Source organism: Anopheles moucheti, unplaced genomic scaffold (assembly GCF_943734755.1).
Source record: "Anopheles moucheti unplaced genomic scaffold, idAnoMoucSN_F20_07 putative_Y_11, whole genome shotgun sequence".
Taxonomy (NCBI): Eukaryota; Metazoa; Arthropoda; class Insecta; order Diptera; family Culicidae; genus Anopheles; species Anopheles moucheti.
Window position 1 is genome coordinate 318,474 of NW_026453661.1, and position 20,227 is coordinate 338,700.

The following is a 20,227-nucleotide window of genomic DNA, read 5'->3' on the forward strand; positions in this document are numbered from 1 at the left end:
ACTTCATAGCAAAGTACAAAGTTAGTTTTGCATGGACGAATTAAGTTGAAATAGACAGTTTTTGCATGAAAACTCATTCCTGGTGGAACTTCGTAGCAAAGTACAAAGTTAGTTTTGCATGGACGAATTAAGTTGAAATAGACAGTTTTTGCATGAAAACTCATTCCTGGTGGAACTTCGTAGCAAAGTACAAAGTTAGTTTTGCATGGACGAATTAAGTTGAAATAGACAGTTTTTGCATGAAAACTCATTCATGGTAGAACTTCATAGCAAAGTACAAAGTTAGTTTTGGATGGACGAATTAAGTTGAAATAGACAGTTTTTGCATGAAAACTCATTCATGGTAGAACTTCATAGCAAAGTACAAAGTTAGTTTTGGATGGACGAATTAAGTTGAAATAGACAGTTTTTGCATGAAAACTCATTCATGGTGGAACTTCATAGCAAAGTACAAAGTTAGTTTTGGATGGACGAATTAAGTTGAAATAGACAGTTTTTGCATGAAAACTCATTCATGGTGGAACTTCATAGCAAAGTACAAAGTTAGTTTTGCATGGACGAATTAAGTTGAAATAGACAGTTTTTGCATGAAAACTCATTCCTGGTGGAACTTCATAGCAAAGTACAAAGTTAGTTTTGGATGGACGAATTAAGTTGAAATAGACAGTTTTTGCATGAAAACTCATTCATGGTGGAACTTCATAGCAAAGTACAAAGTTAGTTTTGCATGGACGAATTAAGTTGAAATAGACAGTTTTTGCATGAAAACTCATTCCTGGTGGAACTTCATAGCAAAGTACAAAGTTAGTTTTGGATGGACGAATTAAGTTGAAATAGACAGTTTTTGCATGAAAACTCATTCATGGTAGAACTTCATAGCAAAGTACAAAGTTAGTTTTGCATGGACGAATTAAGTTGAAATAGACAGTTTTTGCATGAAAACTCATTCCTGGTGGAACTTCATAGCAAAGTACAAAGTTAGTTTTGCATGGACGAATTAAGTTGAAATAGACAGTTTTTGCATGAAAACTCATTCCTGGTGGAACTTCATAGCAAAGTACAAAGTTCGTTTTGGATGGACGAATTAAGTTGAAATAGACAGTTTTTGCATAAAAACTCATTCCTGGTAGCACTTCATAGCAAAGTACAAAGTTAGTTTTGGATGGACGAATTAAGTTGAAATAGACAGTTTTTGCATGAAAACTCATTCCTGGTGGAACTTCGTAGCAAAGTACAAAGTTAGTTTTGCATGGACGAATTAAGTTGAAATAGACAGTTTTTGCATGAAAACTCATTCCTGGTGGAACTTCATAGCAAAGTACAAAGTTCGTTTTGGATGGACGAATTAAGTTGAAATAGACAGTTTTTGCATAAAAACTCATTCCTGGTAGCACTTCATAGCAAAGTACAAAGTTAGTTTTGGATGGACGAATTAAGTTGAAATAGACAGTTTTTGCATGAAAACTCATTCCTGGTGGAACTTCGTAGCAAAGTACAAAGTTAGTTTTGCATGGACGAATTAAGTTGAAATAGACAGTTTTTGCATGAAAACTCATTCCTGGTGGAACTTCATAGCAAAGTACAAAGTTAGTTTTGGATGGACGAATTAAGTTGAAATAGACAGTTTTTGCATGAAAACTCATTCCTGGTGGAACTTCATAGCAAAGTACAAAGTTAGTTTTGGATGGACGAATTAAGTTGAAATAGACAGTTTTTGCATGAAAACTCATTCCTGGTGGAACTTCATAGCAAAGTACAAAGTTAGTTTTGGATGGACGAATTAAGTTGAAATAGACAGTTTTTGCATGAAAACTCATTCATGGTAGAACTTCATAGCAAAGTACAAAGTTAGTTTTGGATGGACGAATTAAGTTGAAATAGACAGTTTTTGCATGAAAACTCATTCCTGGTGGAACTTCATAGCAAAGTACAAAGTTAGTTTTGGATGGACGAATTAAGTTGAAATAGACAGTTTTTGCATGAAAACTCATTCATGGTAGAACTTCATAGCAAAGTACAAAGTTAGTTTTGGATGGACGAATTAAGTTGAAATAGACAGTTTTTGCATGAAAACTCATTCATGGTAGAACTTCATAGCAAAGTACAAAGTTAGTTTTGCATGGACGAATTAAGTTGAAATAGACAGTTTTTGCATGAAAACTCATTCCTGGTGGAACTTCGTAGCAAAGTACAAAGTTAGTTTTGCATGGACGAATTAAGTTGAAATAGACAGTTTTTGCATGAAAACTCATTCCTGGTGGAACTTCGTAGCAAAGTACAAAGTTAGTTTTGCATGGACGAATTAAGTTGAAATAGACAGTTTTTGCATGAAAACTCATTCCTGGTGGAACTTCATAGCAAAGTACAAAGTTAGTTTTGCATGGACGAATTAAGTTGAAATAGACAGTTTTTGCATGAAAACTCATTCCTGGTGGAACTTCGTAGCAAAGTACAAAGTTAGTTTTGCATGGACGAATTAAGTTGAAATAGACAGTTTTTGCATGAAAACTCATTCCTGGTGGAACTTCGTAGCAAAGTACAAAGTTAGTTTTGCATGGACGAATTAAGTTGAAATAGACAGTTTTTGCATGAAAACTCATTCATGGTAGAACTTCATAGCAAAGTACAAAGTTAGTTTTGGATGGACGAATTAAGTTGAAATAGACAGTTTTTGCATGAAAACTCATTCATGGTAGAACTTCATAGCAAAGTACAAAGTTAGTTTTGGATGGACGAATTAAGTTGAAATAGACAGTTTTTGCATGAAAACTCATTCATGGTGGAACTTCATAGCAAAGTACAAAGTTAGTTTTGGATGGACGAATTAAGTTGAAATAGACAGTTTTTGCATGAAAACTCATTCCTGGTGGAACTTCATAGCAAAGTACAAAGTTAGTTTTGGATGGACGAATTAAGTTGAAATAGACAGTTTTTGCATGAAAACTCATTCCTGGTGGAACTTCATAGCAAAGTACAAAGTTAGTTTTGCATGGACGAATTAAGTTGAAATAGACAGTTTTTGCATGAAAACTCATTCCTGGTGGAACTTCGTAGCAAAGTACAAAGTTAGTTTTGCATGGACGAATTAAGTTGAAATAGACAGTTTTTGCATGAAAACTCATTCCTGGTGGAACTTCATAGCAAAGTACAAAGTTAGTTTTGCATGGACGAATTAAGTTGAAATAGACAGTTTTTGCATGAAAACTCATTCCTGGTGGAACTTCGTAGCAAAGTACAAAGTTAGTTTTGCATGGACGAATTAAGTTGAAATAGACAGTTTTTGCATGAAAACTCATTCCTGGTGGAACTTCGTAGCAAAGTACAAAGTTAGTTTTGCATGGACGAATTAAGTTGAAATAGACAGTTTTTGCATGAAAACTCATTCATGGTAGAACTTCATAGCAAAGTACAAAGTTAGTTTTGGATGGACGAATTAAGTTGAAATAGACAGTTTTTGCATGAAAACTCATTCATGGTAGAACTTCATAGCAAAGTACAAAGTTAGTTTTGGATGGACGAATTAAGTTGAAATAGACAGTTTTTGCATGAAAACTCATTCATGGTGGAACTTCATAGCAAAGTACAAAGTTAGTTTTGGATGGACGAATTAAGTTGAAATAGACAGTTTTTGCATGAAAACTCATTCATGGTAGAACTTCATAGCAAAGTACAAAGTTAGTTTTGGATGGACGAATTAAGTTGAAATAGACAGTTTTTGCATGAAAACTCATTCATGGTGGAACTTCATAGCAAAGTACAAAGTTAGTTTTGGATGGACGAATTAAGTTGAAATAGACAGTTTTTGCATGAAAACTCATTCCTGGTGGAACTTCATAGCAAAGTACAAAGTTAGTTTTGGATGGACGAATTAAGTTGAAATAGACAGTTTTTGCATGAAAACTCATTCCTGGTGGAACTTCATAGCAAAGTACAAAGTTAGTTTTGCATGGACGAATTAAGTTGAAATAGACAGTTTTTGCATGAAAACTCATTCCTGGTAGAACTTCATAGCAAAGTACAAAGTTAGTTTTGGATGGACGAATTAAGTTGAAATAGACAGTTTTTGCATGAAAACTCATTCCTGGTGGAACTTCATAGCAAAGTACAAAGTTAGTTTTGCATGGACGAATTAAGTTGAAATAGACAGTTTTTGCATGAAAACTCATTCCTGGTGGAACTTCGTAGCAAAGTACAAAGTTAGTTTTGCATGGACGAATTAAGTTGAAATAGACAGTTTTTGCATGAAAACTCATTCCTGGTGGAACTTCATAGCAAAGTACAAAGTTAGTTTTGGATGGACGAATTAAGTTGAAATAGACAGTTTTTGCATGAAAACTCATTCATGGTAGAACTTCATAGCAAAGTACAAAGTTAGTTTTGGATGGACGAATTAAGTTGAAATAGACAGTTTTTGCATGAAAACTCATTCCTGGTGGAACTTCATAGCAAAGTACAAAGTTAGTTTTGCATGGACGAATTAAGTTGAAATAGACAGTTTTTGCATGAAAACTCATTCCTGGTGGAACTTCATAGCAAAGTACAAAGTTAGTTTTGGATGGACGAATTAAGTTGAAATAGACAGTTTTTGCATGAAAACTCATTCATGGTGGAACTTCATAGCAAAGTACAAAGTTAGTTTTGCATGGACGAATTAAGTTGAAATAGACAGTTTTTGCATGAAAACTCATTCCTGGTGGAACTTCATAGCAAAGTACAAAGTTAGTTTTGGATGGACGAATTAAGTTGAAATAGACAGTTTTTGCATGAAAACTCATTCATGGTAGAACTTCATAGCAAAGTACAAAGTTAGTTTTGGATGGACGAATTAAGTTGAAATAGACAGTTTTTGCATGAAAACTCATTCATGGTAGAACTTCATAGCAAAGTACAAAGTTAGTTTTGCATGGACGAATTAAGTTGAAATAGACAGTTTTTGCATGAAAACTCATTCCTGGTGGAACTTCATAGCAAAGTACAAAGTTAGTTTTGCATGGACGAATTAAGTTGAAATAGACAGTTTTTGCATGAAAACTCATTCCTGGTGGAACTTCATAGCAAAGTACAAAGTTAGTTTTGCATGGACGAATTAAGTTGAAATAGACAGTTTTTGCATGAAAACTCATTCCTGGTGGAACTTCGTAGCAAAGTACAAAGTTAGTTTTGCATGGACGAATTAAGTTGAAATAGACAGTTTTTGCATGAAAACTCATTCCTGGTGGAACTTCGTAGCAAAGTACAAAGTTAGTTTTGCATGGACGAATTAAGTTGAAATAGACAGTTTTTGCATGAAAACTCATTCCTGGTGGAACTTCGTAGCAAAGTACAAAGTTAGTTTTGCATGGACGAATTAAGTTGAAATAGACAGTTTTTGCATGAAAACTCATTCATGGTAGAACTTCATAGCAAAGTACAAGTTTTGGATGGACGAATTAAGTTGAAATAGACAGTTTTTGCATGAAAACTCATTCATGGTAGAACTTCATAGCAAAGTACAAAGTTAGTTTTGGATGGACGAATTAAGTTGAAATAGACAGTTTTTTGCATGAAAACTCATTCATGGTGGAACTTCATAGCAAAGTACAAAGTTAGTTTTGGATGGACGAATTAAGTTGAAATAGACAGTTTTTGCATGAAAACTCATTCATGGTAGAACTTCATAGCAAAGTACAAAGTTAGTTTTGGATGGACGAATTAAGTTGAAATAGACAGTTTTTGCATGAAAACTCATTCATGGTGGAACTTCATAGCAAAGTACAAAGTTAGTTTTGGATGGACGAATTAAGTTGAAATAGACAGTTTTTGCATGAAAACTCATTCCTGGTGGAACTTCATAGCAAAGTACAAAGTTAGTTTTGGATGGACGAAATAAGTTGAAATAGACAGTTTTTGCATGAAAACTCATTCCTGGTGGAACTTCATAGCAAAGTACAAAGTTAGTTTTGCATGGACGAATTAAGTTGAAATAGACAGTTTTTGCATGAAAACTCATTCCTGGTGGAACTTCATAGCAAAGTACAAAGTTAGTTTTGCATGGACGAATTAAGTTGAAATAGACAGTTTTTGCATGAAAACTCATTCCTGGTGGAACTTCGTAGCAAAGTACAAAGTTAGTTTTGCATGGACGAATTAAGTTGAAATAGACAGTTTTTGCATGAAAACTCATTCCTGGTGGAACTTCATAGCAAAGTACAAAGTTAGTTTTGGATGGACGAATTAAGTTGAAATAGACAGTTTTTGCATGAAAACTCATTCATGGTAGAACTTCATAGCAAAGTACAAAGTTAGTTTTGGATGGACGAATTAAGTTGAAATAGACAGTTTTTGCATGAAAACTCATTCCTGGTGGAACTTCATAGCAAAGTACAAAGTTAGTTTTGCATGGACGAATTAAGTTGAAATAGACAGTTTTTGCATGAAAACTCATTCCTGGTGGAACTTCATAGCAAAGTACAAAGTTAGTTTTGGATGGACGAATTAAGTTGAAATAGACAGTTTTTGCATGAAAACTCATTCATGGTGGAACTTCATAGCAAAGTACAAAGTTAGTTTTGCATGGACGAATTAAGTTGAAATAGACAGTTTTTGCATGAAAACTCATTCCTGGTGGAACTTCATAGCAAAGTACAAAGTTAGTTTTGGATGGACGAATTAAGTTGAAATAGACAGTTTTTGCATGAAAACTCATTCATGGTAGAACTTCATAGCAATAGTACAAAGTTAGTTTTGGTATGGACGAATTAAGTTGAAATAGACAGTTTTTGCATGAAAATCATTCATGGTAGAACTTCATAGCAAAGTACAAAGTTAGTTTTGCATGGACGAATTAAGTTGAAATAGACAGTTTTTGCATGAAAACTCATTCCTGGTGGAACTTCATAGCAAAGTACAAAGTTAGTTTTGCATGGACGAATTAAGTTGAAATAGACAGTTTTTGCATGAAAACTCATTCCTGGTGGAACTTCATAGCAAAGTACAAAGTTAGTTTTGCATGGACGAATTAAGTTGAAATAGACAGTTTTTGCATGAAAACTCATTCCTGGTGGAACTTCGTAGCAAAGTACAAAGTTAGTTTTGCATGGACGAATTAAGTTGAAATAGACAGTTTTTGCATGAAAACTCATTCCTGGTGGAACTTCGTAGCAAAGTACAAAGTTAGTTTTGCATGGACGAATTAAGTTGAAATAGACAGTTTTTTGCATGAAAACTCATTCCTGGTGGAACTTCGTAGCAAAGTACAAAGTTAGTTTTTGCATGGACGAATTAAGTTGAAATAGACAGTTTTTGCATGAAAACTCATTCATGGTAGAACTTCATAGCAAAGTACAAAGTTAGTTTTGGATGGACGAATTAAGTTGAAATAGACAGTTTTTGCATGAAAACTCATTCATGGTAGAACTTCATAGCAAAGTACAAAGTTAGTTTTGGATGGACGAATTAAGTTGAAATAGACAGTTTTTGCATGAAACTCATTCATGGTGGAACTTCATAGCAAAGTACAAAGTTAGTTTTGGATGGACGAATTAAGTTGAAATAGACAGTTTTTTGCATGAAAACTCATTCATGGTAGAACTTCATAGCAAAGTACAAAGTTAGTTTTGGATGGACGAATTAAGTTGAAATAGACAGTTTTTGCATGAAAACTCATTCTATGGTGGAACTTCATAGCAAAGTACAAAGTTAGTTTTGGATGGACGAATTAAGTTGAAATAGACAGTTTTTGCATGAAAACTCATTCCTGGTGGAACTTCATAGCAAAGTACAAAGTTAGTTTTGGATGGACGAATTAAGTTGAAATAGACAGTTTTTGCATGAAAACTCATTCCTGGTGGAACTTCATAGCAAAGTACAAAGTTAGTTTTGCATGGACGAATTAAGTTGAAATAGACAGTTTTTGCATGAAAACTCATTCCTGGTAGAACTTCATAGCAAAGTACAAAGTTAGTTTTGGATGGACGAATTAAGTTGAAATAGACAGTTTTTGCATGAAAACTCATTCCTGGTGGAACTTCATAGCAAAGTACAAAGTTAGTTTTGCATGGACGAATTAAGTTGAAATAGACAGTTTTTGCATGAAAACTCATTCCTGGTGGAACTTCGTAGCAAAGTACAAAGTTAGTTTTGCATGGACGAATTAAGTTGAAATAGACAGTTTTTGCATGAAAACTCATTCCTGGTGGAACTTCATAGCAAAGTACAAAGTTAGTTTTGGATGGACGAATTAAGTTGAAATAGACAGTTTTTGCATGAAAACTCATTCATGGTAGAACTTCATAGCAAAGTACAAAGTTAGTTTTGGATGGACGAATTAAGTTGAAATAGACAGTTTTTGCATGAAAACTCATTCCTGGTGGAACTTCATAGCAAAGTACAAAGTTAGTTTTGCATGGACGAATTAAGTTGAAATAGACAGTTTTTGCATGAAAACTCATTCCTGGTGGAACTTCATAGCAAAGTACAAAGTTAGTTTTGGATGGACGAATTAAGTTGAAATAGACAGTTTTTGCATGAAAACTCATTCATGGTGGAACTTCATAGCAAAGTACAAAGTTAGTTTTGCATGGACGAATTAAGTTGAAATAGACAGTTTTTGCATGAAAACTCATTCCTGGTGGAACTTCATAGCAAAGTACAAAGTTAGTTTTGGATGGACGAATTAAGTTGAAATAGACAGTTTTTTGCATGAAAACTCATTCATGGTAGAACTTCATAGCAAAGTACAAAGTTAGTTTTGGATGGACGAATTAAGTTGAAATAGACAGTTTTTGCATGAAAACTCATTCATGGTAGAACTTCATAGCAAAGTACAAAGTTAGTTTTGCATGGACGAATTAAGTTGAAATAGACAGTTTTTGCATGAAAACTCATTCCTGGTGGAACTTCATAGCAAAGTACAAAGTTAGTTTTGCATGGACGAATTAAGTTGAAATAGACAGTTTTTGCATGAAAACTCATTCCTGGTGGAACTTCATAGCAAAGTACAAAGTTAGTTTTGCATGGACGAATTAAGTTGAAATAGACAGTTTTTGCATGAAAACTCATTCCTGGTGGAACTTCGTAGCAAAGTACAAAGTTAGTTTTGCATGGACGAATTAAGTTGAAATAGACAGTTTTTGCATGAAAACTCATTCCTGGTGGAACTTCGTAGCAAAGTACAAAGTTAGTTTTGCATGGACGAATTAAGTTGAAATAGACAGTTTTTGCATGAAAACTCATTCCTGGTGGAACTTCGTAGCAAAGTACAAAGTTAGTTTTGCATGGACGAATTAAGTTGAAATAGACAGTTTTTGCATGAAAACTCATTCATGGTAGAACTTCATAGCAAAGTACAAAGTTAGTTTTGGATGGACGAATTAAGTTGAAATAGACAGTTTTTGCATGAAAACTCATTCATGGTAGAACTTCGTAGCAAAGTACAAAGTTAGTTTTGCATGGACGAATTAAGTTGAAATAGACAGTTTTTGCATGAAAAACTCATTCCTGGTGGAACTTCATAGCAAAGTACAAAGTTAGTTTTGGATGGACGAATTAAGTTGAAATAGACAGTTTTTGCATGAAAACTCATTCCTGGTGGAACTTCGTAGCAAAGTACAAAGTTAGTTTTGCATGGACGAATTAAGTTGAAATAGACAGTTTTTGCATGAAAACTCATTCCTGGTGGAACTTCATAGCAAAGTACAAAGTTAGTTTTGGATGGACGAATTAAGTTGAAATAGACAGTTTTTGCATGAAAACTCATTCATGGTAGAACTTCATAGCAAAGTACAAAGTTAGTTTTGGATGGACGAATTAAGTTGAAATAGACAGTTTTTGCATGAAAACTCATTCATGGTAGAACTTCATAGCAAAGTACAAAGTTAGTTTTGCATGGACGAATTAAGTTGAAATAGACAGTTTTTGCATGAAAACTCATTCCTGGTGGAACTTCATAGCAAAGTACAAAGTTAGTTTTGCATGGACGAATTAAGTTGAAATAGACAGTTTTTGCATGAAAACTCATTCCTGGTGGAACTTCGTAGCAAAGTACAAAGTTAGTTTTGCATGGACGAATTAAGTTGAAATAGACAGTTTTTGCATGAAAACTCATTCCTGGTGGAACTTCGTAGCAAAGTACAAAGTTAGTTTTGCATGGACGAATTAAGTTGAAATAGACAGTTTTTGCATGAAAACTCATTCATGGTAGAACTTCATAGCAAAGTACAAAGTTAGTTTTGGATGGACGAATTAAGTTGAAATAGACAGTTTTTGCATGAAAACTCATTCATGGTAGAACTTCATAGCAAAGTACAAAGTTAGTTTTGGATGGACGAATTAAGTTGAAATAGACAGTTTTTGCATGAAAACTCATTCATGGTGGAACTTCATAGCAAAGTACAAAGTTAGTTTTGGATGGACGAATTAAGTTGAAATAGACAGTTTTTGCATGAAAACTCATTCATGGTAGAACTTCATAGCAAAGTACAAAGTTAGTTTTGGATGGACGAATTAAGTTGAAATAGACAGTTTTTGCATGAAAACTCATTCATGGTGGAACTTCATAGCAAAGTACAAAGTTAGTTTTGGATGGACGAATTAAGTTGAAATAGACAGTTTTTGCATGAAAACTCATTCCTGGTGGAACTTCATAGCAAAGTACAAAGTTAGTTTTGGATGGACGAATTAAGTTGAAATAGACAGTTTTTGCATGAAAACTCATTCCTGGTGGAACTTCATAGCAAAGTACAAAGTTAGTTTTGCATGGACGAATTAAGTTGAAATAGACAGTTTTTGCATGAAAACTCATTCCTGGTAGAACTTCATAGCAAAGTACAAAGTTAGTTTTGGATGGACGAATTAAGTTGAAATAGACAGTTTTTGCATGAAAACTCATTCCTGGTGGAACTTCATAGCAAAGTACAAAGTTAGTTTTGCATGGACGAATTAAGTTGAAATAGACAGTTTTTGCATGAAAACTCATTCCTGGTGGAACTTCGTAGCAAAGTACAAAGTTAGTTTTGCATGGACGAATTAAGTTGAAATAGACAGTTTTTGCATGAAAACTCATTCATGGTGGAACTTCATAGCAAAGTACAAAGTTAGTTTTGGATGGACGAATTAAGTTGAAATAGACAGTTTTTGCATGAAAACTCATTCCTGGTGGAACTTCATAGCAAAGTACAAAGTTAGTTTTGCATGGACGAATTAAGTTGAAATAGACAGTTTTTGCATGAAAACTCATTCCTGGTGGAACTTCATAGCAAAGTACAAAGTTAGTTTTGGATGGACGAATTAAGTTGAAATAGACAGTTTTTGCATGAAAACTCATTCATGGTGGAACTTCATAGCAAAGTACAAAGTTAGTTTTGCATGGACGAATTAAGTTGAAATAGACAGTTTTTGCATGAAAACTCATTCCTGGTGGAACTTCATAGCAAAGTACAAAGTTAGTTTTGGATGGACGAATTAAGTTGAAATAGACAGTTTTTGCATGAAAACTCATTCATGGTAGAACTTCATAGCAAAGTACAAAGTTAGTTTTGGATGGACGAATTAAGTTGAAATAGACAGTTTTTGCATGAAAACTCATTCCTGGTGGAACTTCATAGCAAAGTACAAAGTTAGTTTTGCATGGACGAATTAAGTTGAAATAGACAGTTTTTGCATGAAAACTCATTCCTGGTGGAACTTCATAGCAAAGTACAAAGTTAGTTTTGGATGGACGAATTAAGTTGAAATAGACAGTTTTTGCATGAAAACTCATTCATGGTGGAACTTCATAGCAAAGTACAAAGTTAGTTTTGCATGGACGAATTAAGTTGAAATAGACAGTTTTTGCATGAAAACTCATTCCTGGTGGAACTTCATAGCAAAGTACAAAGTTAGTTTTGGATGGACGAATTAAGTTGAAATAGACAGTTTTTGCATGAAAACTCATTCATGGTAGAACTTCATAGCAAAGTACAAAGTTAGTTTTGGATGGACGAATTAAGTTGAAATAGACAGTTTTTGCATGAAAACTCATTCATGGTAGAACTTCATAGCAAAGTACAAAGTTAGTTTTGCATGGACGAATTAAGTTGAAATAGACAGTTTTTGCATGAAAACTCATTCCTGGTGGAACTTCATAGCAAAGTACAAAGTTAGTTTTGCATGGACGAATTAAGTTGAAATAGACAGTTTTTGCATGAAAACTCATTCCTGGTGGAACTTCATAGCAAAGTACAAAGTTAGTTTTGCATGGACGAATTAAGTTGAAATAGACAGTTTTTGCATGAAAACTCATTCCTGGTGGAACTTCGTAGCAAAGTACAAAGTTAGTTTTGCATGGACGAATTAAGTTGAAATAGACAGTTTTTGCATGAAAACTCATTCCTGGTGGAACTTCGTAGCAAAGTACAAAGTTAGTTTTGCATGGACGAATTAAGTTGAAATAGACAGTTTTTGCATGAAAACTCATTCATGGTAGAACTTCATAGCAAAGTACAAAGTTAGTTTTGGATGGACGAATTAAGTTGAAATAGACAGTTTTTGCATGAAAACTCATTCATGGTAGAACTTCATAGCAAAGTACAAAGTTAGTTTTGGATGGACGAATTAAGTTGAAATAGACAGTTTTTGCATGAAAACTCATTCATGGTGGAACTTCATAGCAAAGTACAAAGTTAGTTTTGGATGGACGAATTAAGTTGAAATAGACAGTTTTTGCATGAAAACTCATTCATGGTAGAACTTCATAGCAAAGTACAAAGTTAGTTTTGGATGGACGAATTAAGTTGAAATAGACAGTTTTTGCATGAAAACTCATTCATGGTGGAACTTCATAGCAAAGTACAAAGTTAGTTTTGGATGGACGAATTAAGTTGAAATAGACAGTTTTTGCATGAAAACTCATTCCTGGTGGAACTTCATAGCAAAGTACAAAGTTAGTTTTGGATGGACGAATTAAGTTGAAATAGACAGTTTTTGCATGAAAACTCATTCATGGTAGAACTTCATAGCAAAGTACAAAGTTAGTTTTGGATGGACGAATTAAGTTGAAATAGACAGTTTTTGCATGAAAACTCATTCATGGTAGAACTTCATAGCAAAGTACAAAGTTAGTTTTGCATGGACGAATTAAGTTGAAATAGACAGTTTTTGCATGAAAACTCATTCCTGGTGGAACTTCATAGCAAAGTACAAAGTTAGTTTTGCATGGACGAATTAAGTTGAAATAGACAGTTTTTGCATGAAAACTCATTCCTGGTGGAACTTCATAGCAAAGTACAAAGTTAGTTTTGGATGGACGAATTAAGTTGAAATAGACAGTTTTTGCATGAAAACTCATTCATGGTAGAACTTCATAGCAAAGTACAAAGTTAGTTTTGGATGGACGAATTAAGTTGAAATAGACAGTTTTTGCATGAAAACTCATTCATGGTAGAACTTCATAGCAAAGTACAAAGTTAGTTTTGGATGGACGAATTAAGTTGAAATAGACAGTTTTTGCATGAAAACTCATTCATGGTAGAACTTCATAGCAAAGTACAAAGTTAGTTTTGGATGGACGAATTAAGTTGAAATAGACAGTTTTTGCATGAAAACTCATTCATGGTGGAACTTCGTAGCAAAGTACAAAGTTAGTTTTGCATGGACGAATTAAGTTGAAATAGACAGTTTTTGCATGAAAACTCATTCATGGTAGAACTTCATAGCAAAGTACAAAGTTAGTTTTGGATGGACGAATTAAGTTGAAATAGACAGTTTTTGCATGAAAACTCATTCATGGTAGAACTTCATAGCAAAGTACAAAGTTAGTTTTGCATGGACGAATTAAGTTGAAATAGACAGTTTTTGCATGAAAACTCATTCCTGGTGGAACTTCGTAGCAAAGTACAAAGTTAGTTTTGCATGGACGAATTAAGTTGAAATAGACAGTTTTTGCATGAAAACTCATTCCTGGTGGAACTTCGTAGCAAAGTACAAAGTTAGTTTTGCATGGACGAATTAAGTTGAAATAGACAGTTTTTGCATGAAAACTCATTCATGGTAGAACTTCATAGCAAAGTACAAAGTTAGTTTTGGATGGACGAATTAAGTTGAAATAGACAGTTTTTGCATGAAAACTCATTCATGGTAGAACTTCATAGCAAAGTACAAAGTTAGTTTTGGATGGACGAATTAAGTTGAAATAGACAGTTTTTGCATGAAAACTCATTCATGGTAGAACTTCATAGCAAAGTACAAAGTTAGTTTTGGATGGACGAATTAAGTTGAAATAGACAGTTTTTGCATGAAAACTCATTCATGGTGGAACTTCATAGCAAAGTACAAAGTTAGTTTTGGATGGACGAATTAAGTTGAAATAGACAGTTTTTGCATGAAAACTCATTCCTGGTGGAACTTCATAGCAAAGTACAAAGTTAGTTTTGGATGGACGAATTAAGTTGAAATAGACAGTTTTTGCATGAAAACTCATTCCTGGTGGAACTTCATAGCAAAGTACAAAGTTAGTTTTGCATGGACGAATTAAGTTGAAATAGACAGTTTTTGCATGAAAACTCATTCCTGGTAGAACTTCATAGCAAAGTACAAAGTTAGTTTTGGATGGACGAATTAAGTTGAAATAGACAGTTTTTGCATGAAAACTCATTCCTGGTGGAACTTCATAGCAAAGTACAAAGTTAGTTTTGCATGGACGAATTAAGTTGAAATAGACAGTTTTTGCATGAAAACTCATTCCTGGTGGAACTTCGTAGCAAAGTACAAAGTTAGTTTTGCATGGACGAATTAAGTTGAAATAGACAGTTTTTGCATGAAAACTCATTCATGGTGGAACTTCATAGCAAAGTACAAAGTTAGTTTTGCATGGACGAATTAAGTTGAAATAGACAGTTTTTGCATGAAAACTCATTCCTGGTGGAACTTCATAGCAAAGTACAAAGTTAGTTTTGGATGGACGAATTAAGTTGAAATAGACAGTTTTTGCATGAAAACTCATTCCTGGTGGAACTTCATAGCAAAGTACAAAGTTAGTTTTGCATGGACGAATTAAGTTGAAATAGACAGTTTTTGCATGAAAACTCATTCCTGGTGGAACTTCGTAGCAAAGTACAAAGTTAGTTTTGCATGGACGAATTAAGTTGAAATAGACAGTTTTTGCATGAAAACTCATTCCTGGTGGAACTTCGTAGCAAAGTACAAAGTTAGTTTTGCATGGACGAATTAAGTTGAAATAGACAGTTTTTGCATGAAAACTCATTCATGGTAGAACTTCATAGCAAAGTACAAAGTTAGTTTTGGATGGACGAATTAAGTTGAAATAGACAGTTTTTGCATGAAAACTCATTCATGGTAGAACTTCATAGCAAAGTACAAAGTTAGTTTTGGATGGACGAATTAAGTTGAAATAGACAGTTTTTGCATGAAAACTCATTCATGGTGGAACTTCATAGCAAAGTACAAAGTTAGTTTTGGATGGACGAATTAAGTTGAAATAGACAGTTTTTGCATGAAAACTCATTCCTGGTGGAACTTCATAGCAAAGTACAAAGTTAGTTTTGCATGGACGAATTAAGTTGAAATAGACAGTTTTTGCATGAAAACTCATTCCTGGTGGAACTTCGTAGCAAAGTACAAAGTTAGTTTTGCATGGACGAATTAAGTTGAAATAGACAGTTTTTGCATGAAAACTCATTCCTGGTGGAACTTCATAGCAAAGTACAAAGTTAGTTTTGGATGGACGAATTAAGTTGAAATAGACAGTTTTTGCATGAAAACTCATTCCTGGTAGAACTTCATAGCAAAGTACAAAGTTAGTTTTGGATGGACGAATTAAGTTGAAATAGACAGTTTTTGCATGAAAACTCATTCCTGGTGGAACTTCGTAGCAAAGTACAAAGTTAGTTTTGGATGGACGAATTAAGTTGAAATAGACAGTTTTTGCATGAAAACTCATTCCTGCTGGAACTTCATCGCAAAGTACAAAGTTAGTTTTGGATGGACGAATTAAGTTGAAATAGACAGTTTTTGCATGAAAACTCATTCCTGGTGGAACTTCGTAGCAAAGTACAAAGTTAGTTTTGGATGGACGAATTAAGTTGAAATAGACAGTTTTTGCATGAAAACTCATTCCTGGTAGAACTTCATAGCAAAGTACAAAGTTAGTTTTGGATGGACGAATTAAGTTGAAATAGACAGTTTTTGCATGAAAACTCATTCATGGTGGAACTTCATAGCAAAGTACAAAGTTAGTTTTGGATGGACGAATTAAGTTGAAATAGACAGTTTTTGCATGAAAACTCATTCATGGTAGAACTTCATAGCACAGTACAAAGTTAGTTTTGGATGGACGAATTAAGTTGAAATAGACAGTTTTTGCATGAAAACTCATTCCTGGTGGAACTTCATAGCAAAGTACAAAGTTAGTTTTGCATGGACGAATTAAGTTGAAATAGACAGTTTTTGCATGAAAACTCATTCCTGGTGGAACTTCGTAGCAAAGTACAAAGTTAGTTTTGCATGGACGAATTAAGTTGAAATAGACAGTTTTTGCATGAAAACTCATTCCTGGTGGAACTTCATAGCAAAGTACAAAGTTAGTTTTGGATGGACGAATTAAGTTGAAATAGACAGTTTTTGCATGAAAACTCATTCATGGTAGAACTTCATAGCAAAGTACAAAGTTAGTTTTGGATGGACGAATTAAGTTGAAATAGACAGTTTTTGCATGAAAACTCATTCATGGTAGAACTTCATAGCAAAGTACAAAGTTAGTTTTGGATGGACGAATTAAGTTGAAATAGACAGTTTTTGCATGAAAACTCATTCATGGTGGAACTTCATAGCAAAGTACAAAGTTAGTTTTGGATGGACGAATTAAGTTGAAATAGACAGTTTTTGCATGAAAACTCATTCCTGGTGGAACTTCATAGCAAAGTACAAAGTTAGTTTTGCATGGACGAATTAAGTTGAAATAGACAGTTTTTGCATGAAAACTCATTCCTGGTGGAACTTCGTAGCAAAGTACAAAGTTAGTTTTGCATGGACGAATTAAGTTGAAATAGACAGTTTTTGCATGAAAACTCATTCCTGGTGGAACTTCATAGCAAAGTACAAAGTTAGTTTTGGATGGACGAATTAAGTTGAAATAGACAGTTTTTGCATGAAAACTCATTCCTGGTGGAACTTCGTAGCAAAGTACAAAGTTAGTTTTGCATGGACGAATTAAGTTGAAATAGACAGTTTTTGCATGAAAACTCATTCATGGTGGAACTTCATAGCAAAGTACAAAGTTAGTTTTGCATGGACGAATTAAGTTGAAATAGACAGTTTTTGCATGAAAACTCATTCCTGGTGGAACTTCATAGCAAAGTACAAAGTTAGTTTTTGATGGACGAATTAAGTTGAAATAGACAGTTTTTGCATGAAAACTCATTCATGGTAGAACTTCATAGCAAAGTACAAAGTTAGTTTTGGATGGACGAATTAAGTTGAAATAGACAGTTTTTGCATGAAAACTCATTCATGGTAGAACTTCATAGCAAAGTACAAAGTTAGTTTTGCATGGACGAATTAAGTTGAAATAGACAGTTTTTGCATGAAAACTCATTCCTGGTGGAACTTCGTAGCAAAGTACAAAGTTAGTTTTGCATGGACGAATTAAGCTGAAATAGACAGTTTTTGCATGAAAACTCATTCATGGTAGAACTTCATAGCAAAGTACAAAGTTAGTTTTGGATGGACGAATTAAGTTGAAATAGACAGTTTTTGCATGAAAACTCATTCATGGTAGAACTTCATAGCAAAGTACAAAGTTAGTTTTGGATGGACGAATTAAGTTGAAATAGACAGTTTTTGCATGAAAACTCATTCATGGTGGAACTTCATAGCAAAGTACAAAGTTAGTTTTGGATGGACGAATTAAGTTGAAATAGACAGTTTTTGCATGAAAACTCATTCATGGTAGAACTTCATAGCAAAGTACAAAGTTAGTTTTGGATGGACGAATTAAGTTGAAATAGACAGTTTTTGCATGAAAACTCATTCATGGTGGAACTTCATAGCAAAGTACAAAGTTAGTTTTGGATGGACGAATTAAGTTGAAATAGACAGTTTTTGCATGAAAACTCATTCCTGGTGGAACTTCATAGCAAAGTACAAAGTTAGTTTTGCATGGACGAATTAAGTTGAAATAGACAGTTTTTGCATGAAAACTCATTCCTGGTGGAACTTCGTAGCAAAGTACAAAGTTAGTTTTGCATGGACGAATTAAGTTGAAATAGACAGTTTTTGCATGAAAACTCATTCCTGGTGGAACTTCATAGCAAAGTACAAAGTTAGTTTTGGATGGACGAATTAAGTTGAAATAGACAGTTTTTGCATGAAAACTCATTCATGGTGGAACTTCATAGCAAAGTACAAAGTTAGTTTTGCATGGACGAATTAAGTTGAAATAGACAGTTTTTGCATGAAAACTCATTCCTGGTGGAACTTCATAGCAAAGTACAAAGTTAGTTTTGCATGGACGAATTAAGTTGAAATAGACAGTTTTTGCATGAAAACTCATTCCTGGTGGAACTTCGTAGCAAAGTACAAAGTTAGTTTTGGATGGACGAATTAAGTTGAAATAGACAGTTTTTGCATGAAAACTCATTCATGGTAGAACTTCATAGCAAAGTACAAAGTTAGTTTTGGATGGACGAATTAAGTTGAAATAGACAGTTTTTGCATGAAAACTCATTCATGGTAGAACTTCATAGCAAAGTACAAAGTTAGTTTTGGATGGACGAATTAAGTTGAAATAGACAGTTTTTGCATGAAAACTCATTCCTGGTGGAACTTCATAGCAAAGTACAAAGTTAGTTTTGGATGGACGAATTAAGTTGAAATAGACAGTTTTTGCATGAAAACTCATTCCTGGTGGAACTTCATAGCAAAGTACAAAGTTAGTTTTGCATGGACGAATTAAGTTGAAATAGACAGTTTTTGCATGAAAACTCATTCATGGTGGAACTTCATAGCAAAGTACAAAGTTAGTTTTGGATGGACGAATTAAGTTGAAATAGACAGTTTTTGCATGAAAACTCATTCCTGGTGGAACTTCATAGCAAAGTACAAAGTTAGTTTTGGATGGACGAATTAAGTTGAAATAGACAGTTTTTGCATGAAAACTCATTCATGGTGGAACTTCATAGCAAAGTACAAAGTTAGTTTTGCATGGACGAATTAAGTTGAAATAGACAGTTTTTGCATGAAAACTCATTCATGGTGGAACTTCATAGCAAAGTACAAAGTTAGTTTTGGATGGACGAATTAAGTTGAAATAGACAGTTTTTGCATGAAAACTCATTCCTGGTGGAACTTCATAGCAAAGTACAAAGTTAGTTTTGGATGGACGAATTAAGTTGAAATAGACAGTTTTTGCATGAAAACTCATTCCTGGTGGAACTTCATAGCAAAGTACAAAGTTAGTTTTGCATGGACGAATTAAGTTGAAATAGACAGTTTTTGCATGAAAACTCATTCCTGGTGGAACTTCGTAGCAAAGTACAAAGTTAGTTTTGCATGGACGAATTAAGTTGAAATAGACAGTTTTTGCATGAAAACTCATTCCTGGTGGAACTTCATAGCAAAGTACAAAGTTAGTTTTGCATGGACGAATTAAGTTGAAATAGACAGTTTTTGCATGAAAACTCATTCCTGGTGGAACTTCATAGCAAAGTACAAAGTTAGTTTTGGATGGACGAATTAAGTTGAAATAGACAGTTTTTGCATGAAAACTCATTCATGGTAGAACTTCATAGCAAAGTACAAAGTTAGTTTTGGATGGACGAATTAAGTTGAAATAGACAGTTTTTGCATGAAAACTCATTCCTGGTGGAACTTCATAGCAAAGTACAAAGTTAGTTTTGCATGGACGAATTAAGTTGAAATAGACAGTTTTTGCATGAAAACTCATTCCTGGTAGAACTTCATAGCAAAGTACAAAGTTAGTTTTGCATGGACGAATTAAGTTGAAATAGACAGTTTTTGCATGAAAACTCATTCATGGTAGAACTTCATAGCAAAGTACAAAGTTAGTTTTGGATGGACGAATTAAGTTGAAATAGACAGTTTTTGCATGAAAACTCATTCCTGGTGGAACTTCATAGCAAAGTACAAAGTTAGTTTTGGATGGACGAATTAAGTTGAAATAGACAGTTTTTGCATGAAAACTCATTCATGGTGGAACTTCATAGCAAAGTACAAAGTTAGTTTTGCATGGACGAAT